We start from the raw sequence: 26,720 nt of genomic DNA, 5'->3' as shown, positions 1-26,720 counted from the left end.
ATTAATTGAGGAGTTGACTGGTTTGTCAGCAGTCTGTCTTTTCTAGGAGATGCTATTTCGTGCTGTTGGCCCTATGTTACTTCCAGCCAAAATGGTAAAGAAAACAGGATACTCTAGATTCCTCCACCCAAAGAAAACAAAAGGAAGGAATCTTGTTCTATTTTCTTTTTCTCTCTTTTCTTCCTGTTCCCTCACCACTGACGTCCCAAGTAAAGCTCTTGATGAATACTGAGTTAATTTTCACAATCTGATATGGACCGTTTGGAGTCTGAGAGAAAATGGGCTTTACTTTATTCACGTAGGTCTCCTTTAATATTTTAAATTAGTTTTATAATTACCAATATAAATATTACATTCACAAAGCAACAACAGGGGACTCTACCCCGTGGAGTTCATTAAATACCTATAAATTATCTCAGCTCATCTGCTAAGGCTGCACAACCTCATACTTAAATATGTGCTTTAATTGCAAATGGAATGAGTTTGAATTCCTTTGAGTTTTATTTTTATTATAAATCTCTATCTCCTTTTCCTTCCGATACCCAGTGAATAGCTATAATTTTCATTTCATCATTTTTATCATGTCACTCTGTCTTGGATCTAGTGGAAATATTTATGTAATCTATGGTTCCAAAAATGAGGGGAAAATGCCATATTAAATCTAACTTTCCAAAAAACTTACTGTATTTTTAATGGACAAGGGACAGTGCCTCTTAAGTACTTTATTAGCACTTTATTAATGCTTTATTAAGTATTGTGCAGTATGCTTTTCTTTGAATTCTCAGCATGTCTCTTCAGCTTCAGGAAACAAGGGCAGACCCCACAGCAGCAATCCTTTGAAAGGGAATTTTTATTGACTAACATTCAATCAAGACAAGTGTTCCCAGCATGTTAAAATATAATGATGCTTGCTATACACACAGTTGGAGGATACCATAAGCAGCAAATTTTTACTTGTCCGATTAATCATCCCTTCTTCCTCCATGGGGTTTCAGTCCAGGGTAGCTTGCTCATTGATAAAACGTGCATCCCTTACTTTATGGCCAAGTTGCAGGTAGAATCAGAGAATTGTGGAATTAAGCATTTCTACAAGTACAGGACAATTCTGTAAATTCTGTTCTCTAACAGATTTCTACTGTAAAATCAGAGCAGTATTCATACAGGGGAGAAAAATCTTACACTGGGCTAAGTCAAAAATTATTGATAGAGGGTTTCTGTTGTTGTTAAAGAAAAAGAAGGGTAACCTGTTTCTTTATAAGCAGGGAGCTGGAGTCCATCTCCAGCAGGTTCCCCTTTCCTAACGAAGGGTCTTTCTTAGTTCTCTCTATACAGGTTAGGGTATTCCTTAGCTTTATAGCTCCAGATCTCACCAGGTGTACCTGGAATCATGGTAAGAGCTGCAGAGTCTGACAGACATAGCTCTACCACTTAAGGAAATTATTTACATATTTAGCATATTATACACACATAGCTTAACTTCTATGTTTCTGGATTTGTGGTTTGTCAACACATTCTAGGTAATTGTAGAAAGTCATAAAACATACATGACATAGGACTTTAGGGGGTCATAGGATTATTCTATATCGTGATCGGGTGGTTGTTACACAACTGCATGTGTTAGCCAAAATTTGCAGAACTGAACGCTAACAAAGGAGGAATTTTGTTAAGTATAAAATTACACCTTAGTAAAGAGAAAAATAACGTGGATGGTGTAGGAAATAGCAATAGTTCATGAGTTGTATTTTTGGTCATTCCACGTGCTGAATGGACGTACGGAGAACTCGCTTTTTCTAATTAACTTTCTTCTTAAAGTCCCGTATGTTATGCTTTGTAAGAGAAATCTGGGACACTTCTCAGGTATTTGAGATGGCAGCTGTGTATTTGTCTCCCTTCTCTAATGATTTAATAAAAGTTAGTCTGACACTCTCTAAACCTAAAGCAAAATGTGGAGCTCTGTTTACCTTTTTTTTTTACAAGCTCCCTACTTTCATCACAGGTGTCTATTTGTTTGGGGAATTATAACAAGATCTCCACGTGGTCCATGCTCCTTGCGTGACCTACCTCACAGAATGGTGTGTTAAACATGTCCTGTGTAAATGTCAAGCACTGCAAAGTTTTGTGCTAATGAGAAAAAAATAGGGATGGGGGAGAACACTTGTTAGATCAAGCTCCCAAATTTGAGAGCTCAAAAGCAAAAGACTTCACTTGTTGAAAGTCCAGCCAAACCAACCATCGACATTACAGTAGAAGAACTAAAACACATGCATTCTAATTCCAACTCCTCCACTTACCTGGGGACCTTGAGTGGATCCCCAGCGGATATGGCACCTATTTTATAGAAATTTTTGAGGATCAAATGAGACAATGTGTATAGAAGCATGTTGAAATTTTAATGTTTTTTATAAATATGAAGATAATATTTGTAAGTATGAATGTGTGCTGGGCAAAGAGCTGCCTATTACAATACTATATCACTCTTTGTAGTACCTCATACCCCTAAAAATCATTGTTTACTGCTTTTGAAAAAATCTATGAGATTTCAAGTGGTCAACACATGACCACAAATACTAACGTGCCTCCCTTTACAGCTTGAGATGAATAAGAGGCTGAGATGGCCACTATCAAACAGAGCTCTTATTTTAGTCATTATAGTTTATGACACTGAAGACTAGAAGTTCTTGGTTCAGCTCAGCATCTGGGCCAGAATCTACACACAGCAAGCTTAGGGTAACAGAAAGCAATGATTTAGACAGAGCTCTTTGGCTGTTAATCTCATCCATTTTACACGGTAAAGTTTGAGAATGTGATAAGAATTCCTAACACCAGGATTGAAATACTCTTTCAGTTATTGAACAAATGTTTTCCATTAAATTGGATTACAAGTAATTTTCCAATGTCCTGAAATAGATCACCTAGTGGTAGTCTATTGACAAGGCCTAAAACCCCATCATCAGAAACAAGGATGGAATTGCTTTTCTGTGGATAATGGACAAAAAGCAAAGGGTAGTGGCTGTGTCAGTCCATGCCAGGGGCCTCCTCCAGGGGTCTGCTGGTGAGAAAAGGAAGGACTAAATGCCAAAAGTTCCCTTCTGGTTGCTACAGGCTATTGGACTGCAGAGAGTTCAGCTGGGTGCCTGAGGCTGCTGAGAGCTCTGCTCTCTTTGAGGTGTTAATGCCTGTTTGGTACACGTTGAGCCATCCACCGGAGCCGAAGGGCTGCTAGCTCTGAAGCCTGATGCTCAGGGAGTTAGCTGACCGCTAGTGAATCTAAATCCTACACAGACCTCAGTATATACTGCCTGCTGTTTCACTGCAGGGAGCTGTAACCTGGTGGTCTGCTCCAGAGATATGAGAACTTGAGACTTGTGTTCTAGCTGTCGCCTTATCTTTTATTATTTTATCCTATATGATTATGTTCTTTTAACTGAAGCCTTTTACTTTCACTAAAATCTAATTTTTAATTTTGCTTACTTTTGAATTGAAGTACTATAACATACATAGAGGGCACTCATCTTGACAGTACAGCTGGATATGTTTTTACATATGTACCCACCTGGGCAATCACTACTGAATCAAGGCATAGAATAGTACCAGCATTGAAGGAATGTCTCTCATGGTCTCCCAATGACTACACTTCCCCAAGAGAAACACTATTCTGACTTCTGTCACAAACACATTGGTTTTACCAGTTTTGAACCAAACGTAAATAAAATCAAAACTATGTATTTTTGTCTGGTTTCTTAGAGCATAATTATTTTGGTTTTCATCCGTGTTATTCACCAGTAGTTGATTGTGTTTAATTGTATTCATTCCATTGTATAAACGCATCGTGGTTTTTTATCCATTCTCCTGACAAACATTTTGTTATTTCTTGTCTTTAGCTATGATGAATAGTAATTCTATTAACATTCTTGTAGAGGTTTTGGTGAACATATGTATACATGTCTATTTCTTATATAACTAAGAGAAAAATTCCTGAATTACAGGAAGGCAGATTTCGTAGAAACTGTGTTTTCCAAAATGTCTGTTTACGCTTCCACCAGCAGTACTTGACAATAAGACCTCATACTGTAAATCCTTTAAATTTTGCCATTTTAGTGGATGTAAAGCATTATTTTATTGTAGTTTGAATGTACATTTTTCTGGTGAGTAATAAGATTGATTAGATTTTGATATGCTTATTGGCTACTTGGATATACTATTTCATGAAATGCCTGAAATTTTTAAAAACTTGTATAGTTTGTTTATGTCATATTAACTTGAACTCAATATATTTAGGATACCAGTCTTTTGTCAGATATATAAATTACAAATATCTTCTTCCAGTATGTGACATTTTATTCTCATAACGATTGATACCTTTTGATGAATCTACAGTTGTGATTTTATTAAAGTCCAAAGTATCAGGGTTTGAGGGGTTTTTCTATTGAAGTATAGTTGCTATACAATATTATATAAGTTGCAGGTGTACAATATAATGACACAATTTTGAATGGTTATATTCCATTTACAGTTATTATAAAATAGTGGCTACATTCCCCATGTTGTACAGTATATCCTTGTAGCTTATTTTATACCTAATAGTTTGTACCTCTTTATCTCCTACCCCTATATGACCCCTCCCCCTTCCCTCTCCCCACTGGTAACCACTAGTTTGTTCTCCATATCTGCGAGTCTGTTTCTTTTTTTTGTTATATTCACTAGTTTGTTGTATTTTTTAGGTTCTGTATATAAGTGATATCATACAGTATTTGTCTTTCTATGTCTTATTTCACTTAGCATAATGCCCTCCAACTCCATCCATGTTGCTGCAAATGGCAAAATTTCATTCTTTTTTATAGCTAAGTAGTATTCCATTGTGTGTATACATGTATACACACATCACATCTTTTTTAAATTTTAATAATACGTTTTATTTAATCCACATATAAAATATGGTATTTCAACATGCATGAACATAAAAAGTAATTAACAGTATATGCTATATTCTTTTTTTCATTTGAAGTCCTCAAAATCTGGTGTGTATTTTATACTTTCAGCATCTCTCAGTTAACTCTGGCCACAGTTCAAGCGATCAATAGCCAGATGTGGCTAGCACCACATCTTCCTTATCCATTCATCTGTTGATGGACACTTAGGTTGCTTCCATATGTTGGCAATTGTAAATAATGCTCCTATGAACATTGGGGTGTATGTATATTTTCAAATTGGTGTTTTTGGTCTTTGGGGATATATTCTCAAGAGTGGAATTGCTGGGTCATGTGGCAGTTCTATTTTGGTTGTTTGAAAAAAGCTCCATACTGTTCTCCACAGTGGCTGCACCAATTTGCATTCCCACCAACAGTGTACAAGGCTTCCCTTTTCTCCACATCCTTGCCAACATTTGTTATTTGTGTTCTTCTCGATGATAGCCATTCTCACAGGTGTGAGATGATATCTCGTGGTGGGCTTGATTTGCATTTCCCTGATGATTAGCGATGCTGAGCATCTTTTCATGTACCTGTTGGTCAGCTGCACTTCTGTTAGGAAAAATGTCTATTCAATTCCTCTGCCCATTTTTAAATCAGGCTGTTTGTTTGGGAGGTTTTTTTTTGTTTGATTTTGGGTTTTTGATAAGTGCTTTATGTATCTTGTTTAAGAAATCTATGCCTACCCTAAGGTCAAAAACATAGCTTCTGTTTTCTTCATGAAGCTTCATTTTTCTATCTTTCATATATAGTACCTATACTCCATCTCAAGTTAATTTTATTGTCTGTTGTAATATACGAGGCAAAGTTCATTTTCCATATGAATATTTAACACTATAACACCATTTAATGTAAAGACCACCCTTCTCCCACTGAACTGCCGTGGCACCTTCATAGTAAATCAAGAGACGGTATACATGTAAGTCTATTTCTAGACTCTTAATTCTGTCCAATTGGTCTATTTGTCTCTCCTTGCATAATCCCATATTGTCTTAATTACTGGAGCTTTATAGTAAGTCTTCAAATCTGAGAGTGTGAGCCCTCCAGCTTTGTCCTTCAATATGACCTAACATTTTTTTAATGTATTTTTTTTAAATTTTATTTATTTATTTATTATTTTTGGGGGGGTTGACCTAACATTTTTAAGGCCTTTTCATTTCTATATAAACTTTAGAATCAGTTTGTTAATTTCTACACAAAAACTTGCTAGACTTTTGATTTGGGTCACATTAAACTTATAGATCACTTTAGGGAAAATGATATCTTAAAAATATTAACTCTTCCAATTCACAAACTTGATATGTCTCTCTATTTCCTTGTGTTCTTTAGTTTCTTTGAGCAACATTTTGCAGTTTAAATTATAGATGTCATATATCTTTTGTTAAATTTAATCCATAAATACAATTTTAAGGTGCTCTTTTAAATGACCTTTTTTTCTAATTCTTTTCTTTTCTTTTCTTCAGCTGATGTATAGAAATAAAGTACTTTTTCTCTACTGATTTTCCATCCAGCAAATTTGCTAAATTACTTATTAATTCTAATAGTTCATCATTTCTTTTGGAATTCTCATGTGGCTAATTATGTCATTTGTATATATAGGCAATTTGATTTCTTTTATTCTTTAATATCTTTAAATTGTCATTTCTTTTTCCCCTACTGACTGAACCGTCAAAACTTCCAAAATTGTTGAATAGGTGTGGTGGTAACGGACATTCCCAGACTTAGGGGGAAAGAGTTCAATATTACGCCATTAAATATGTCAGCTCTAGATTTTTGTAGATGCCTTTTATCACATTAAGTTCTCTTTTTTTCCAAATTTGTTCATATTTTTTTAAATCATGAATGGGGCTGAATTCTGTCCAATGCCTTTTTTGTATCTATTGAGATATGATTTTCTCTGTTTTACAGTTATTTTTTGAAATTATATTGACTAATTGATTTTAAAAGATTAAACTATCATTGCATTCATGAAGTAAACTTTGCTTGGTCATGAGGTATTATGCTATTTATATATTGTTGTATTCTATTTATTAATATTATGTTTAGGAATTGTGAGCCTATGTTCATGGAAGATAAAGAAATATAATTTTTTACCTATAATGTCCTTATCATGTTTCTGTGTCAGCATTTTTTGTTTTTGTTCTTTATAAATTTATTTATTTATTTATTTATTTATTTAATGGCTGTGTTGGGTCTTCATTGCTGCACGCAGACTTCCTCTGATTGCAGGGAGTCGGGGCTACTCTTTGTGGTGGTGCATGGGCTCCTCATTGCCATGGCTTTTCTTGTTGCGGAGCATGGGCTCTAGGCACATAGGCTTCAGTAGTTGCAGTACATTGGCTCAATAGTTGTGGTTCACGGGCTTAACTGCTCCGCGGCATGCAAGATCCTCCTGGAGCAGGGATCAAACCCATGTACCTTGCATTGGCAGGCAGACCCTTAACCACTGCGCCACCTAGGAAGCCCAGTGTCAGCGTTATACGGACCTCACAACGTGAATTGGAAGTGTTCTCCTTCTTTATTCTCTGAAAGACTGTGTGTAAACATAGCATTATTTTCTCCTTCAATTTTGGAGAGCATAGCCAGTGAGGCCACTTAGGCCTGAAGTTTTCTTCATAGGATTTTGATGATGGATTTAATTTCTTTGGCAGATGTAAACCTATTTTGTGTCAGTTTTGGTAAGTTGTGCTTTTAAAGGATTTTTCTATTTCATCTAAGTTTCCAGACTTCTTCACATAAAATTATTTATAATATTCTTACCATTTTATTGTCTGTAGGGAAAATCTTTAGGGCTACATATGAATGGGGATTTCCTGACCTTGGGAGTAGATATCAGAGTTGAGCTCCCTAAGACCAGAGCAGCCATGCAGAGCAAGTGCAACATCTTAGACTGGAAGAATAGGGAGAAGGAGAAGGAGGAAAGAAGAGAGGAAAAGATGAAGGGAGAGAAAACTAACAAAAAACATAGCACCAGAGCATAGAAACAAGTTTATGTGGGGCCAACACCTGAGGCTATGTTTAACTGAAACAGAGGTTGACTTAGCAGGCACCACTTACCTAACACTTAGTACTCAACTATTTCCTGAGCCTTAGCCCTGTCCAGAGTGGGTATAAATAAAGATCTTCCCTATTCTGACCCTGTGAAAATAGAAGATGGTATAACTTCCTGTCCTGGAAGGACTGTACCCACAACTGTGTCTTAGTCCGGTGGGACCTCAACCTCCAGTCTCCTCTCTGCCACCCATGCAACAGACAAGGAGACTGATGTTCAGGGACATTAATGACTCGTCCAAAGTTGTACATTTAACAAAGGGGTGCTAATCTAAAAATATCTAAGTTCCCTTCCAAGAACCTGATTGCATGATAATGATGATATACTTTATTGGGACCCTTGCTGGTTTTAAATTATATGACAATCCAAAATTCGCTCCAGCCCCTGAACTTCTACAGCTAGGGAATAAGACAAGATGTGCTCAGAACCTTGGCATCAGGGATCTTTTCCTAGATCTGTGTGTGATCAATTTGCTTTCTTCATATTCATTACAGCATTTGAAACTTCTTCCATCCTTAACACTGCCTGGAGAAAAGTCAAACTGGAAAAAAAAAATTGCAACCACCCCTTCAACCACAGAGTCTGGGCAGCTCAACCAGTAACCAAAAGAACAAATTATATTTTAACGTCCCTGTCCCTTAGCTTCAAATCTTATATTTGACTTCTACCAGAGGGAGTCATCTGCTATCCCAGTCAGGAAGGCAGAAGGAAAGAAAGATACTAATATGGAAGGAAAGTAGCAAAGGAAGGCTCGAATGAGGTTTAGGAGAAAGAAAGGAAAGTAGGAGTCATGGAGAACAGGGGAACAAGTCAGTGGCCGATGCATCAGGCTACTGTCGCCAGCCCCATGAGAGAAAGCCTCAACACTGCCACTCGCAGCCAGCCCCTGCCTGCCCCAGCACATCCTTCCCACTCTCTCTGATGCTCACCTAGGTCAACGCTTCTCTCTCCTGTCTGGGCTCAGGAAAAAGGATGCACTAAGCTCTTACAAGTAGAATTAGGTTTTCATATAAATTCTTTGAAATTAGGACTAGTAGCTCCCAGACCAGCTAGTTGTGTTCATTTCATCCTTTTCCATCATGTGTCTTTAACTCCATTTTTCCACCATGTCTTTCAAGTCATTCAACTTTCATTCAGCCATTATTGATTGGAGGGAAAGCAGTGATCATCTCAAGTACCTGCTCAAGTAGAATTCATGTTCCAGGAGAGGAAAAGAGACTGTAAATAACCCTACACAAATATGAAATGCAATTAGAAGGTTGGAATATGTGCTACAAAGAAAGAAAAAGGAGGGGACATTTGAGTAGAGAGACAGGTAAAGTGAGGGTAATGCCACACATTGAGGTGTGAATTCCCTGCAGAGGGCACGGCAGTGATCTCACAATCCTTTTCTAAAATATTTCTGAAGAGGGGCAATTTTCCTGTAATTTTAAAGAATCTTGTTATTTTCTTAAACACTGTACAAGCCGAGGAAGATAGTGCATTTTCTTTCTCATCATCTTCCAGAATGGCAAAGGTCAGAGTCTGATAAGAGTCTCATAGCAGGAGAGCCTCCTTAAGCGTCTAACATACAATCTCTGGAACCACGATGTCTTTATTCTCTGTGATGATGTGACAAAAGTTCTTAATTAAAACATGCCTCATTTGGTGACAGCCAAGCTCCCTGCTCAGATTGCCAGCCAAAGCTCAGCTCCAATCAAGTTTCTGGTTCATTTTCAAATTGATGTTTTCCTTTAGCCTGGTAGTTTCAAATTCACAGTTATCTAATAGCCAGTTCCACCTAGTTAAGAGAAAAATGAAACACTTGGCTAGATAATTATTTCCATGGTATGAAATAAGAAAGGTGAAGGTAACACTGGGGAATCAGAATTCATGATATCAGGCCTTAAAGAGGAAGATAATTAAAATAAGGAGGCAATGTTCCCAAGAGCGTTGAATTGTCATGTCACAGACTGTGGTCAGTGCGTGCATTTGACAAAAGCTTTTCATGGGAACTTGCGAACAAACATCAGGAAGGCAATAACAGTAAAGCCAACTCGTGGAAGAACCTTTCTCCTTCTCTATGTGATGCTTTACATTCGTGAGGCTGTCTGTCTCCTCTGGAAAAATCGGGGGGAATTGTCTATTCCCTAAAGTTCTTCAAGTATCTCAGTGGTAGGCGCTACAAAAATAGGCAGATTTGCCTAATTAATGAGTGGCTAAAAAGCACTTTGAAAATCCCATCATTAAAGGAGTGATTTAAGTAAAAAGATCATTAGATTATATATTTATAGTCAAGTAAGATGGAAAGGAGGATGATGGGAAGGAATACAGTAGTCAATCAGGAAGGCTGTGCATGATTCCTTTTCCAGAGTGATAGTTGCTGTCAACAGGCACATTCAGATCATTTCCTGAAAGGTGATTCTGAGTAGCTCTATGGCAGTGAGTTGAGTCTCTCCCTCAATAGATGTTCTTTCATAATATGTTAAAATAAATCTCACCTACAGGTAGTAATTGCTGTGGGAGACGTAAGAGTAATGGGTACCATTTTCTGAGGACTGCACTAAGTATTTTCCATGTGTGTTTCATTTACAACCCACAACAACACTCTAAGGCAGGTATTAACCTGGGAAATTTAGGACTAGTAGTGCGCATCCACAGCTATTGAGTCTTGGAAACAGAATTTAAATCCAGCTCTAACTCCGTAGTCTATTCCCCCAAACATTGCACTATGTTGCCCCAAAAGTCCTCGTTTTCTTTTTCATTTCCTTACTTTTTTGTCCCCATAACATTGTCTATTTATATTTACAAGGGACAAGATATAGGGCATCTCCTAGGTGATGGAAAACATTTCTTTTTGGTGTCATTCTAAATGCTCTAAAACATTCTAGAGAATGCTTTGTACATTGTGCATTGCTTTTCTAACATGTTAGTTTTGGAATTCAATAATACATATCACATTGTGTAACGAAGATGATACATTTTCCTTTGGGGTGTAGTGTTATTGAAACACATTGTTGTGAAAAATTAAAAGCTATTAAAACTCCCATCCTCCCTATCCCAACCCTCTAAATCATCACCCATCATCGAGTTGCTCTCCCTGTGTTATGCAACAACTTCCCACTAGCTATCTATTTTACATTTGGTAGTGTATATGTGGGGGTTATGGGGATATATGTATAAATACAGCTGATTGACTTTGGTGTACAGCAAAAACTGGCACAACAGTATAAAGCAATTATATTCCAATAAAGAGCTTAAGAAAAAAAAAATCAAAACCTGTTCACAAGGGGATAAAAGCTATTAAAACTAACAACATGAGGAGAAAATAAAGGTAAGTAAATTTTTTAAGGTATTTTCATAACTGTCAGGAATTCTCTATGACATGTGTCCTTCTATGTTCAACCAACTCATCAGCATGTTCTTCACCTACTAGGCAGGCACTTTTGTAACCTCTTTCACCACTCAGTCTGGGCACATGGGTAGTATTAGATGGGAGTCCAAAAGGATGTGGTAGCACTACAGTCCATATAGTCTCCCAGGTCTATCTAGTGACAAATGACTGTTTCACTATCTTCACCTGGAAACTAGAGTTTCCACTTCTTGTTTTGAGTTTAGTTCTTATTTTCATGAGATTTCTTTGCAGGTTCACCCATGAGGCACTAGAATGAATCAACCTTTAGACAGAAGTCAGATTGGGTAGAACCCAGCAGAGATCAGAGCAGTGTGGAACAGAGAGTCAGAACTGTTATGTCCTTCCTGGAGCTTACATTACAGCATCAGCACTGGGGAGGCAAACAATAAACAGAGAAACTATGCAGAATATGTATAATAGTGTATCAGATGGTGTGACATTCTCTGTATTCATTTGCTAGGGCTGCCATAATAACGTACCACTGGGTGGCTTTTATAACCACCAGAAATATGTTCTCTCATAGTCTAGAGGTTAGAAGCCTAAACTCAGGGTGTTCCTTGGCTTGCAGCCGCATCACACCAATCTCTGCTTCTGTCATCACAAAACATTCGTCCTGTGTGTCTCTGTCCTCCTATGGTGCCTTCCTCTTCTCATAAAGACACAAGTCATATGGGTCAGGGCCCATTCTAATGACCTCATCTTAATTTGATGAAATCTACATAGACACTATTTCTAAATAAAATCACATTCATGGGTACTGTGGGTTAGGGCTTCAACATATCCTTCTAGGGATACAATTCAACCCATAACAGTTGTTAGGAGAAAAATTAAGCAGAGAAACTCAGCTTGACATGTGTGTAGGTGGGGAGCAGGGGTCAGATGCATTATTAAATAGAGTAGCCAAAAGAAGTCTCACAGAAAAGGAGGTATTGGCTTAAAGATCTAAAGATGAGGGAGCCAGCTAGCGGATGATTGAACAAGAACACATGCAAAGCCTCTGTGGAATGTACCAGACATGTTCAAAGAAGAGCAAGGAGGCCAGTGTGGCTGAAGCAGAGTGAACAAGGAGTAAAGTAATCGGAGATGAGTTCTAAGAAGTAACAGGGGAGCCAGATTGTAAAGACTTTGGCTTTTATTCCAAGTGAGATGGGAGGCTCTTGAAAGATTTTGATCAAAAGATAACCTAATCTGATTTATAGCTTAGCCAGACCTTTCTGGCCACTGTTGAAAGTAGACTCTTGGGGAGCAGGTGGAAGCAAGGATCCAGTTTAAAAGACTATCAAAATAATCATGGTGAGAGATGATGGTGGTTTGACAGTGGAGATGTGAGAAGTGGTCAGTTTCTAAATATTTTTTGAAGGTAGAGCTAACAAAATTTGCTGACAGATTGGTTGTGGGGTGGGAAAGAAAGAGAGGAGTTGAGGATAACACAAGATTTTTGGCTAGAGTAACTGAAAAAAGACAGCTGAAAATAACTTAGATGTCCAGAATATGAAAATAGCTGGTACTGGAAGGAACTTCAAGAGATCATTGAGCATACTAAGTTTCAGGATTTTTTTGGATACCCAAATGGAAATGTCCCTTTGAGAGTTGACGATAAGTCTGTAAGTGTGAGAATAAACCTCCTTGCTCCACATCTTACCTTAGCAGGTGCTGCTGCAAAATCAGCTTATGTTGTAGTGTGAGCAGGGGCTGAACAGAAGGCTCCGTGGTTTGTTTGGGACAATAACGCAGAGGAAAAGTGGAGGAATTATAGTGTTTCCTCATGATACAACGTCAGGATTTATTCATTTATTTAATAAACAGATATTCATTATATAGCTTGGCAGTATTTAGAACTATATATTACAAGGACTTCCAAAAGGTGAGACACCAAATTCACAGATCTAATATAAAATATGTTGCTGTCTTATTAGAAAAAGACCCCATAGACAAGAGAAATGATCTAGCCAGAAGACAGAAGCAGACCAGTCCAAACAGTCATGGAGGAAGGAGGATGTGTGGTTCTTTATTAGGTGATGGCAGGAGGCTCACCTTTATCCCTTCCAAAGAAGAGGGCTACCATGGGCTCTGGGAGGGAAGGATCCACAAAGCACCCAACCCCCACCCCCACCCCAGGCTCCACGTGGGACCTGTCCTCAGTTTGGGACAGAGAGAAAGTGTTCTCTCCAACTTTGCCTGGGGAGCAGCTCTCTTGACAAGAGGAGATGCACCTACCAATTCATGCTCTCCAGAAATTATATTCCAGGAACCCCAGGAAGTTCTCCAGGCAGCACTGATGACCACATGCCTCATTCTGCCAGGAAATGGGGCTAAAAGTATGTTTTTGTAGGTTTGTAAGGTGGAGCTGAAATTTAAATACTTACTCCAGAAAAAAGCTTCAATTTGCAGATTTCCTCCCATACTTTCATTTTTTCTCTTATAGGTTAGGATGCCACTATAAAAGTACATCATGACCTTGGGGCCCCAAGTTGGGGTCCAGAGGTAATTTCAACCTTGGGGACACATAGCTCCTCCAGAACACATTCTGAGCTGTTCAGAGACCCTGTGAAGCTCTAAGTGCCACAGGAAAACGCAAAATATTACAAAAATCTTAGTTAGCTTCTTAATTAATGCCACAGATTAATGGGAGGTTTTTACTTCTTTAAAAGCAGTCATGGAATCAGTCTACAAAAATTTACTAATTTTACAGAGGAGGAATAGGAGGGCAAACTGGCTAGTGACTTGCTCGAAGTCTTATACTTTGTTACTCACGGAAATTGGGTAGAATCCAAGTCTCTCTTGACTTTTGACCGCTTTTTCATACACTACTCAGTACTTTACTGTAAACAGTATGGCTGCCAGTATCTCTAATATTGGCGGACATACAGCATCAACTTACAACTCTGCAAGGATCTTCAATGGTCCTTTCACTCCAGAAAACTGCAATTACGTCTTCTTAAGATCTTAAAAATCTTTCCAGACACTCTGAGAGAAAAGGTTGCCTGATATAATGAAATGGCCACGCATTTTGAAATCAGGCAGCTGCCCGTGAATGCAGGCTGTCATTCACTAACTCTGTGACTTAGAGCTTCTAGGAGCTTCAGTTTCTTCATTATACAATGAAGACAATGATATTTATGCCAAAGACTTGTCTTAATGATTAATTGTGATGCTATATTTAAAAGGTTGTAACAGGCACAGAATAGTAATAACTGCTGAATAATAATTTTTGTTATTAAAGGAAAACTGCAAAGTAAAGCACACTCAAGTTGACAGACAGGTAGGATGAAGTTATGAACTGCTAGGTAAAAACAAAAAACAAACAAACAAAAAACATACACAAATAGGTATGTAAATATGACAGTGAATAAATAACTAGGGGCTTCTGTGATTAAAACAGCTGGTGGAACCAGTGCTATCACACAGCCTGGAACCTTTTCATATCTTATTTTCATGAGTATCTTTAGTGCATAGAACCAAGAATTTTGAAAATCTAGCGTTAACAGAAGTCAGTTAGAAGAAACAGAGGAGGAGGAACCGAAAGGAGGAGGAGAGATAGGAGGTAATGGAAGATACACAATATATAAACACGTGTGCCCCTCAGAACTACTTGTACATAAGAAGCCTTTTGTAACTGAAAAGGAAATACAGACACACTGTCTTGGCAGTGTCCATGAAATCACCCATCAGTCTTCTCAGCCTTGCAGAAAAAATGTCTGAACATCAGTGCTCTTGCGTAGAGGAGGATCTCAGGGGGACCGTAGGAGGAGCCTGGAGAACACTCAGGCGAGTCACACCCTTTCCCCATGTCCCACGCAGCCAGCCCATTCCACCTATGGAGAAACGGAACTGAAGTATGACTTCCCACCACCGTCACAGTCAGGGCTGGGAGTAGCCAAGTAGCAAACCTTTGGATCCTTTACAGTCAGTGCTCTACACGCAACACTGGGTGAAAATAAACTTTCAAAAGCTCATCAATATTCTTTCCAAATACACGGAGACACTTATGGCAAAGGGGCCACTCAGGCAGTGGTTTTCTTCCAGACTCTTGTTGAAGTTTTCTTTCCTTCCAATTAATGCTTCCTCCAGCCAAAGAAAATCTAGGGTTTGCTCTGAAAGGCTGTGATGTCCCTCAAGTGTGTGATACTCTTTTCCTCCGTGGCGGCACAGTTGGCCTTGTTAATGAGGCCCTTGGGGGAGAGTTCACGGTTGCCAGTGCCTCCCTCGCCCTGGTTGCTGATTACAACCCGGCATCAAAGCTTCCGAGAGTTTATTACCATATGTTCCATTTCCCTTTTTAGCACTGCCTGGGCTCAGTGTTCGAAGACAAGGTACTTCCTATAATCGGGCTGCAGCAGTCTTTAGAAGAAGATTTGAGCTATAACAAGAACGCTGTCCTTTGTTGACGACTCGTCTGGAAGAGAACATTCTCACTTTTGCGGAGTAGCTGTGTTTCCACACACAATTACATATACATATTAAAAGGCTCTATCAGCTAGCCTGGGCAGGCAGGATTTTTCCTGCTATCCTAAACTTACCTTTCACACTGTCAGCTTCAGTAATATTAAGGATGCCTGTCAGGGTCTGAATGGGAGGAAATCTCAGACAGGCATAATATTTTCTTATAGCTAGAGGATCAAAATAGATTCTGCAGATTAACTTCTTGTTTGTTTTTCTTGGAGATGATTTTCCAGAGTTGACTTAAGCAGACTTTCTCCTGCAAAACCCATGCTCTAATTGTGAAAGAGAGTTTGTAGAACTAAAATCCTGTAAGTGTCGTCCTCTGAAGCCCCAGTGATTTTATTTTTAGCCTGTTTTATGAAATGTTTTACAAGTATGGTTTGTGTTTATATTTAAATACCCTGGCCACCCCCACATTCCATATAATGTGATCAAACTTACTGAAAAAGACTTATGTAGCAATATTTATACCACAGGCAGGAAAAGGCTACAGAAACTTATAAATATTACTTGTCAGTGCAGAAATACAATTAAACCACGTCTTACATATTTTCCTTTATCTAAAACTCTTAACAGATTTCTTTTCCGTTTGTGGTCATGATTCCCAATGGAAAATTCCCAAAGTTGCCCCGGTTTCCCTAGTAACAGAATCAGGTATAAATTGTGCTCCTATATTTCCAAACACCTGTATCCAAGCAACATATATATGTATAGTCAGTAGGTAAGCTTGACTTTGCAGAGAAAGGTTAAAGAGAGAGAGGGAGAAAAGAAAGGCAGGAAGAGCAAAAACAAAAGCAAAATAAAATCACAAGGAAAAGTAGTACTGTTTTTCTTTTCTTTCTTTTTCTTCTTTTTTTTTACTTTTCTCTGCCAAATCTGCAAAAAAAAAAAAAATAGGCTATTATTGTTTAAGAAATTACTAATTTCTGAGGGAATTCATAGTTACAGATTAAATGATATACTTTACTGGATTCTTCTATAGCTAGTCATTCTAGCCTGAAAAATAATTCAAGAAAGTTTCCTGGTGATCATCAGAAGGTCTTCTTACTCGGCAAGCAGAAGAGACTCATAAAGTCTCAAAGCACTGATCATGAGTGAGAGACACTGTGGAGTAGGAAATCATCAGCCAGGACTGTAAGAGTAATGTGTTAACATTTTACTGGTCTCTGGTATTCCAGAATTCAGACTTACTTATATTCCCAGCACAATCCTCTGAGCTCTATGGACCCAGAAACATAGGGCACAGAATGGCATTTCTCCCTGAAAATCCGTATTCACTTCAGATTAAATTCTTCTGGACACATAAATGCCAGCCTCTAAAATTAAAGACACATACCAGCTCTAAGCCCTTGGGAACTATTTTTCTACCTTCTTTAAACCTTAGCTGCCTCATCTTCAAAGCAGGAATACTAGGGGAAGGGGGAAAGGGGAGTCATTGTACAATGGGTTCAGAGTTTCAGTTTAGGAAAATGAAAAAGATCTAGAGATGATTGGGCGTAATGGTTACACAAAAATGTTAGTGTACTTAATGCCACTTAAAAATGTTTAAAATGGTCAATTTTATGTGATGTATATTTTACCATAATTAAAAAAATGGGGGGACTTCCTAGGTGGCCTAGTGGCTAAGAAGCCACCTGCCAACGCAGGGGACATGGGTTCGATCCCTGCCCCAGGAAGATCCTACATGCCGCAGAGCAACTAAGCTTGTGTGCCACAACTATTGAGCCCATGTGCCACAACTAGTGAAGCCCACACGCCTAGAGCCCATGCTCCACAACAAGAGAGGCCACCACAATGAGAAGCCCACGCATCACAACAAAGAGTAGCCCTGGCTCTCTGCAACTAGAGAAAGCCCGTGTGCAGCAACAAAGACCCAACATAGCCAATAAATAAATAAATAAATTTATATTTTTAAAAAATGGGAATAATAAGAATACCCCGGGGTGTTGTTTTGAGAATTACATGAGTTAATCAACAGTCTACAAGGTGCCTGGCATATAGTAGGTGCTCAATAAGTGTTCCTTATTAGTGTTGTGATTCACGGTAACATTAATAAAAATTGACTCGAACTCCTGCAGGAGTCACAACCAGTGTCAGTGCTCATCAGTCCCTGCCTCATCACTTTTCTGCTCCCCACCGCACTGGCCCACCTTCATCTTTTGGTCCCCAGGCCCTCTCTTCACTGTTTCCCTTTTCCAGGTCTGCGTTCTCTTCAACCTCATATCATCAGGGCTAGACATCACAAAAGTCCAAAAACTGTGAGGGTCAAGCTCTTTTACTAAAGTTGCATATAAAAACAATTCTAAAAGGGAACTATTTTAAATTCAGCTTCCAGTTGATAAAAAGATCTTCAAAGTGACTCTAAAGCTTTGACAGTTGCAAGACTAACCTTGCAAAAGGCAAAACTACAAAATAAAGTTGGATTTCCATTTCCTCCTATTCTTTCTTAGATTGGGAATAGAACCAACGACCAGCACTTCAGGGTTTAGAGTAATTTTCACAGGTTTCCATTCATTCATTTTATCCCCCCTACGGCTTACACCCCAGGAACACAGTCACCCCAAGACCATCATTCTTGACCCTACAGTTTGATGGTGTCCTGCAGCTTTTATACACTCCTGATGACAAATGGGATCTGTCCTCCAAGTCCTTTCCCTTCCTCCAGACACTCCAAAGCATAAGTGGTTAGGGCTAGAAAGAACCTTGGGAACCTTCAGTCAATGCCCTTCGTCTCACCAATAAAAACGTGAAGCTCAACGTGGTCAGATAATGAGAACTACCTTACGCATCTCTGCTCTGGATCCCACCGCCTTCGGCCTTCTTACAGACCTTGCACTACCAAGGATTCCTTCCCTCTTCTGTAACTGTCGTTTTGCCTCACAATTTGTTCTTTCCAATTGGCATTTATATATACTCAGATGTCTCCCACCTTTTAAAAAATCCCTTCTTCCATCTCCACCTCCCTCCAATTCCTAGTCTATGTCTCTTCTCTCACAGTCCAGTATCTCAAAGGCACAAGCTGCACTCACCCTTCTCATTTCCTCACCTCTCACTCAACGTCACAACCCAATGTGATCTAGCATCTACCCTTACCACGCTTCCAAAACTGCTCTCTCAGGCCAACAACTGAAGACTTCTAGGTCTTTATATTCACCTTTCAAACACCTTGCCTGATCTTTCAATAGCATTTCACACTGCTCAAATGCTTCCCTCTTAAAATACTCTTCCCTGACTTCCTTGCTGTCACTCTCTCTTGGTTTTGCTGCAAATTCTCTGGTCACTTCATCTCAGTATTTTTGGCTAGCTGCCCATCTCTGCCCATACATTCAATGTTAGAGTGCCTCAGGGCTTTATCCTGGATCTTTTTCTTTAGCTTTTGCTCTATAAACTCTTCTTGGGCAATTTTTTTCTGCTTCAATTACTTTATTGACCAATAGTTCTGAAATCATTTGCTTCTGGGCTCTATATGAGTATCAACCTGATGCCTCCGTTTTGATGATCTTTAAGAAACCTCAAAATCAACCTGCTCATATCATTTTCCTTCCAAAATGTGCTCTTTCCCTTATTTTTTATTTTAATTAATGGTCTTATTAGGCACCCAGTGGCTAAGGAAAAAAATGTAAAAGGTGTCCTTATTCCTCCCTCTTCTTTAATCCCATTTCATACATTCATTCTTTTACGCATTGAGACAATTGAGTCCCTACTAGGTGCCAGGCTCGATTTCAATCATCTCTAATCCATTCTGTTTGATTCATTCTGCTAGTAAATAGTGATTTACTTTGCCAAATTATTTTCTCCACCACACCCTCAATTTATGCTCCAGGTCTTACGTGAACTACTGCAACAACCTAACTGCCCCGCATTCACTCTTTCTTTATTCACTTATCTCTATGCTATATTTAATTCTCTCATTACCGCTTTTAATTATCAAAACCTTCAAGGAAGATTTACAATGAACAACAAATATGCATATATGTATGCTCCACTTATATTCCACAATTGTTAACATTGTACTGTGTTTATTTTACTCTTTCTATATAATGCTTTTGTGAACATAAAAATATTTACATTTTTATCTATACTATTTTAAAGTTGTAAATAACATGACACTTCACCCCATGACTTCAGTGTACACATCTTAAGAATATGGAGAATGTCCTATATAACCACCATACCATATCTAAGAGAATTAACAGTGATGTCCCATAATATCCAGTTCATATTCCCAATTTCCCCAAGAATCTCTTCTCTTGTTCCTCCCTCCACCCTCAATCAGGATTCTTTCTGGATTAACTCATTGCATTCCATTGTCATATATAAAATGTTCTTCTACGTTTTAGTTTAGAATTGTCCCCATTTTTTTAATGGCATGAACTTTTTGTTAAGTTTGAGATAGTTGCATTGTAGAATGTCCCACATTCTGAGTGTGTTAGTCTATTTCCTCCTTATTTAGAGATGTTACATTTTAACATTTGGTGAGGGTGCTGACAGCTGTCTGATCTCTTCATCACAACCTTATATTTTTCCCTTTTCAATTAGAAAGTGATTTGTCAGGTGATCCCACCATGCTGATATCTTGTTCCCCAACAAGCTTTCACCCAATGTTTTAGCATCCATTGCTGATCGATTGCTGCATCAGTTACTAAGTTGGGTGATCTTTGCAGGATGTAAATCTGATCATTTCTCTTCGGTCATTTTCTGTTACTACATAACAAAGTCCAAAACACTTAGAATGCCTTCCAAGTCTCTTCAAGCTCTGCTTACCCCTCCAAACTGTTCTCTCATTTCTCTCCTCTTCACTCTACACATTCTATCCAAATTGGTTTTCTATTGGAAATATGCAAGTTAGATTGAAAGTTCACATATTCTGCCTTTAGCGATGCATTTGACCTTCTAAAAATCTGCTTTTCTGCCCTTTGTGTTTATTTTTTAGGGGGGAAATATATATGAGTTGAAGCAAAGCTGAAAGTCTCTGTGAAGCCAGATAATAATGTTTTCTTTTAGGCTAATCTCTTTTGCAAAGCTGTGGATTCCAAAGGCTCTTAGCAGGCAATAGAGGGTCTGCTTCTTTGAAGGGATAAAATGTCCAAAACAGTTTCACCCTGATTTTTAGCTTGAGAGAAAGGAACAGAAGGCATCTGATGCACTTTCTGTGTAACTACTGTTGACATAAAGATTCGGCCTGAAATTTCTGCCCCACTCTTTCCTCCACAGAAAGATTAAAGGAGAGACTAATGATAATGTGCTTAATTTTTCTTCCAGCAATTTCAGCTTCCACTAAATTTCACTTTTCAAACTCTTTAGCTTTCTGAGGTTATTACTGTTAACAGAAACAATAATTGCTATTATTATTATTATGACTATAATACAGCATCTGTACTTTTATTCTGCCATCTGGAGAACACCAAAACCTAAATAATCCATTATCTTCTTTTTAGGTGAGAGAACACATCTGTAGACTAACTGTTCTGGCCAACACTCAGGGTGTGCCCCTCTGAGGTCAGTACTTTGGACCACTCAATCCCGCAAACCAATGGGTAGCCCTCATCCATACAGAGTGGCAGGCAACCTAGGAAGTATTTGTTAAAGAAGAGAGTACGGTTTGAAGCAAACTTACAACTTCTCCAGTAGGAGACCAAGTCACATCTATACTGCATACAGTAACAGCAAACCAACATTTTGTTCAGGAATGAGAAGGACGTTCTTCTACAGAAACGTTTTGTAGAAATGTTTTCTACAAAAATCTGACTTTTACCAGGTTCCTATGCATCCTGAGGATGGTTTTCCAGTTTCGAAGTTTGCTTATCTTCCCACTTCATCAGGTTCATGAAGAAGAGTTTCTCAATTCCTGTCACTCCTCTTCAGTTTTATGTTCCTCTGCCTCATGGTTTTCTAGGGCAAAAATCTCAGCCAATTTTAATCACGTACTTCATACAAAGCCAGCTTCTGGGGTGAAAAAGAACTTTGGAACACCAACCATAATAAGCTGCTGGTCCAAAACAACTGGTCTCAGTCTAGCTGAGGGTGATCCCTGAGAAGAAAAAGGTGGAGGCCTGAGGGCAAAGGGGCCAGAGGCTGCTGGCTTTTTCTAGTGGCCACATTTCAGGTTTATGGTCATGGTCTCTTATTGAGACCATGCTCCCCGCTGCCTCTCATCTCCTCTGAGCTCCTCTGGTCTCCTAAGAGAAGTCACTTATTTACAGCTGGCAGGTACTAGGATATCCCTACTAAACTAATAAAGGTCTGGCCACTTGGACCATGAAATTAAAGTCACACAAAGGACACTTCCTTCATCATACCATTTAATCAAAGGCCACATTTCAGAACTCAGTGAAGACAAAACCTATAATCAGTGACTTAAGATATTACGCTTATGGGAATCAGGTAGGCCCAATTGTCATCATTATAGGAGGTTGAAAGTATATGGGGAAGTGTAGATAAACCAAGGATAGACATATTCTAACTATATTCATTACGTAGAGAATACCTACTAAGTGTGTGCTTGACTCGAAGGACAAAGAGGCCAACAGTTCTGTGGGGACAGAAACATCAACAATTTACCAAGTATTAATACAGAAATAACTGTGTAATAACTGATGGAGGGTCCCAACGATAAAGAGATTATCTCTCTGGAAGCCAGAAAAGAGTCCGCAGTGGAAGTACAATATTAAAGGCAACCTTAAAGCATCACTGGCAGGTGATCAGGTATAGCAAGAACAGTGGTCTTTTAGGGCAGAGGGGAATGTAGCAACACATCCATTTTTCTGTTGGTGATACTGCTGTAGGCAAATTTTTCATTTCAATCTTGTTTCCCCAATCACGCATATGTCACCTACCACACACCATCAGGTAATTTTGGCTACTAGGTTGAGAATGAAGTTTCCATATTCATTTAAGTGACATGAAATGGAGAGAAGAGTGCTGCTCAGGAAAGTCAAATACAGATAGTTTTACTAGATCACGTATAACTGAACAAAATAATTTATTGTGGTGAAGTTTGCAGTCTTTTCCTGACTTCTTTTGCTTGATTATTTACTTTCTCTTTTCCTCTTCTTCAAGGAGAAAAGGGATGAAATTTTCCCCGTGGATCATTTCTTGAGAACATAGTGCAAAAGAAAGATTCCTATACTTCCAGCATACTTTCCTTTTTTTTTTTAATTAGAGTATAATTACTTTAAAATGTTGTGTTAGTTTCTGCTGTACAATGAAGTAAATCAGTTATCTGTATACATATATCCCCTCCCTCTCGGACCTCCCTCCCCCCCGTTCCCCCACATCCCACCCATCTAGGTCATCACAGAGCACCGAGCTGAGCTCCCTGTGCTGTACAGCAGGTTCCCACTAGCTCGCTGTTTTACACATGGTAGCGTATATATGTCAAACCTAATCTCCCAGTTCATCCCACCTCCCCTTCCCCACCCACCCCATACCCACACATCCATTCTCTACGTCTGCGTTTCTATTCCTGCCCTGCAAATATGTTCATCTGTATACTTTCTAAACTGGGAGATTTCCGTATTCCCAGAACTCTGACTACATCTGGAAGGGAATTGAAGTATCAGCAACATGTCATGGGCCCACAGATGACATCCACAAAAGAGCTGGTCTTAGAACTAAGGTGATAGGGACTGGATAGTGTGAATGGCAATGTTCTTTTGGGTGGAAGAATAAGAGACTCCTAGTTTTAAGGTAGAGGGGAATAGAGGCAGATCAGAGAATTTAAAGTAGTCGTTTGACCTTGACTTGTTTAGACATGATCCTAATCTGACCCTGAGTCAGATGGGGCATAGCTCCAAAAGTATTTCATATATAACATATACAATTCTGTAGGGTGGATCTATGCTTTGCAATATGAGAAGGAGTCCAGGATGGAAATTTATGTTTATTAAATACCTGTCACACTTACCTTGTGTCAGGCATTTTGTTAGACATTTTACAGATGTTTCTCAATACTCATATTGGGTTTCTTCACCTTTCTTTCAAGACTGCCCACTTTTGGGAGCCTCTAGCTGCTATTAGCTGTGTGTGCTGCACCAGGTTTGTATAGGGAGACTCTCAATGCCAGGTTTACCCTCCATTCAACACTCAGGCCATCAGACATATTGCATATTCTTTTAATGTCCATCAACATTTACCTGTGTGCCAGATCCCAGCTAGAGAATGGATACACAGTTCATGTATTAATGTTTTCCCATATACTACTCCCAACCCATGTGCAATTTTCCTTAATGTGGCTGCATATTATGAGATTTTCACTTGGCTAGGTTGGCCCCGCGCATGCAGTAGTTATCTCCCCTTGGTCCCTCTCTACTAACAAAAGAGGTGTTTTCAATGACTGAGAAAGTCCGCCTGTATGTAGTCAGATGCAGTGGCCTCATGGAGATTTGCCGCTGTCTCAGACAGTTTTACAGAGTTGTTTGCTCTTTGTGTTAGTTTCCTAGAGCTGCCATACAAATGAATACAAACTTCCTGGCTTAAAATAACAAAAATGTATTTTCTCCCAGTTCTGAAAACCAGAAGTCTGAAATCAAGGTGTCAGTAGGTTCACACTTGCTGAAAGTTCTAGGGAAAGATCCTTCCTTGCCCTTCTGGCTTTGGTGGCTCCCAGCATCCCATGGCGTGTGGCAGCATGACTCCAATCTCTGTCTTTGTCTTCACATGGCTTTCTTCCTTGTGTCTATGTGTGTCCTCCCATCTTCTTAAAAAGACACTAGTCATTGACCCCAAATCCAGGATGATTTTATCTCAACATCCTTAACTAATTACATCAGCAAAGACCATATTTCTAAGCAAGGTCACACTCTGAGGTTCTGATTGGACATAAACTGGGAGAGAAAAGGGCACGTTATTCAACCCACTACATTCTTTTACATGGTCAAAGCAAGGGAGAAGGAAGTGCAAAGGAAAGCAAATGCTTCCCTGACCCTCTAGGAAAATGCTTCTTATTTTTTCAGCCACCTATCTCAGGAGGCGGTTTTGCATTGCAGCAGGTACTGCTCGCCTGGCTGTTATCCCTTGACAGCCGGAGAAGAGGCTGCCTCCTTACCTGCAACCCGAACACCTTGCCTTCTTATTGCCTTTCATCACCTGTTTCCACGAGTCTGTTTTTGAGATGCCCAGCATACTCACGGGTATTTTAAATTACCTTTCAACTTGTGCCTCTTTCAGGATGACAGATGTGCGAGTTTCTCACCCATTGAGAATTGCTGTTTACAATTATTTCTCTCTAGTCCAATCTGCATTTTAATCAATTGAATTCTAGATGTGGCTCCAGTACTAACTGTTGTATCCATTTAAAACGTGTTCCTGGTATTCTTTAAGTCACTTTTCACTGTGTGACAGTTTCCCCATTCCAGCCAATTTGAACTAGGCTTTCCAAGTGAAAATTGGAAAATTGGTAAAATCTACACCACTCTTGGTGTCTGCGCATAATGTCTGTGTGTTCTGAACACTAAGCCCAGACATGTGGTCTAGCCTGGATGAGTGCACTCACTGAAGTTTGAAATTTTACGGATTTGAAATCCAAAACTTCTCTGGGAAATCAATTTGTCATAAATACAGAAGAGTTCCATGAATACTAAGCCAGGTTTTGTGAAAAACATCCAACAACAGTGCCCTTGCCTTCTTTGAAGACAAAAATAGTTTCACAAAAAACTTTCCTCATGTCAAATCTCAAACTTCGTTGACCTGATTTAGAATCAAAATTAAGATGGGAAATAGAAAAGGCACTTAAGTTTTTGAATAATCTGTCAGCAAAGCAAGATTTGTCTGAATATGTGCAAACATAGGACTATTCTAAGATTCTATAGATGAGCTCCAAAATCAATCCTCTTACCAGTGAAAGCCTATATGATTCTTAAGCTTTAGTGGTAAGGATATTCTAGACAATCAATTTAGTAATCCAATATGCAAATTATCCAACAAAGTAGATAGAAGTATTCTAATTCATTGCAAAATTAAACATTTTGTTTTTTGTTTTTTTAAACCATTTTGCAACTTCTCAACTCCTAATTCATTTAAGCATATTCATTTTACATTCTTAGTAAAAATGATGTTCTTAAAAAGGTAATTAGGCTATCAATTCAAAATATTTAATTTCCTTCTTGTAAAAAGAAATTTTTAAAATGTTTGCCTTCCCTTCATTATTTCACAGTCATTTTAAAACAACTTCTCATCTCTTTAACTACTTTGGGCATAAAAAAAAGAAAACATATTCATCTTCATTCATACTCTATTTCAAGTCAGAGCTCTCCTTCCTGATCTGCTAACAACTCGAATCAAGGCCAGCTGTTATCCTTGGGGTACAATATAAGTAAACAAACACAATTCAAATAAAACAGAATTACCTGCAGGAAATAACGGTTCTAATACCAGCAATAAACAACTCAATTTCAAGTTCGTCCAGTCTTCAAATGCTTATTTTGAACTTTTATTCTTAACAGATCTCTGTAAATGGCCATATCGTCAAGAGCTGGGCCTCTCTGAGAAGAGTCCATATTGCTCTTCCCATTTGCCCCATTTTCCCTGAACTTGAGCGTGTGTCCAGAAGCGCCCGCTCCTGCCTTGCTCTATTCCCGATCTCCCTCGTGCATTCCTCAGCACTCCACAGTCTCTCTCACCTGTACCTCCTCAAGGTCACTCATAAATGGACAATCTCAGTTGACTTAGAGAATCAGGCAAGAGTTGCAGATGCCTCTGGGGGTGTCTCCTCAGTTCACATCCGTTGCCTCAGAGACCCTGCACATATCTAGACTCTGCTTGGTAACAGGCCACTCTCTCATCACAGGGCTGGGCAAAGAGCCCAGGCTGAGGCAGCCATAGCCCTTTAGCCTGCAACGATTGCTTCAGTTGGGCACATGAAATG

The sequence above is a fragment of the Hippopotamus amphibius genome, chromosome 15 (assembly GCF_030028045.1).
Source record: "Hippopotamus amphibius kiboko isolate mHipAmp2 chromosome 15, mHipAmp2.hap2, whole genome shotgun sequence".
NCBI classification, from domain to species: domain Eukaryota; kingdom Metazoa; phylum Chordata; class Mammalia; order Artiodactyla; family Hippopotamidae; genus Hippopotamus; species Hippopotamus amphibius.
The sequence above is the reverse complement of the archived record's forward strand: the minus strand, read 5'-3'. Positions refer to the sequence as shown.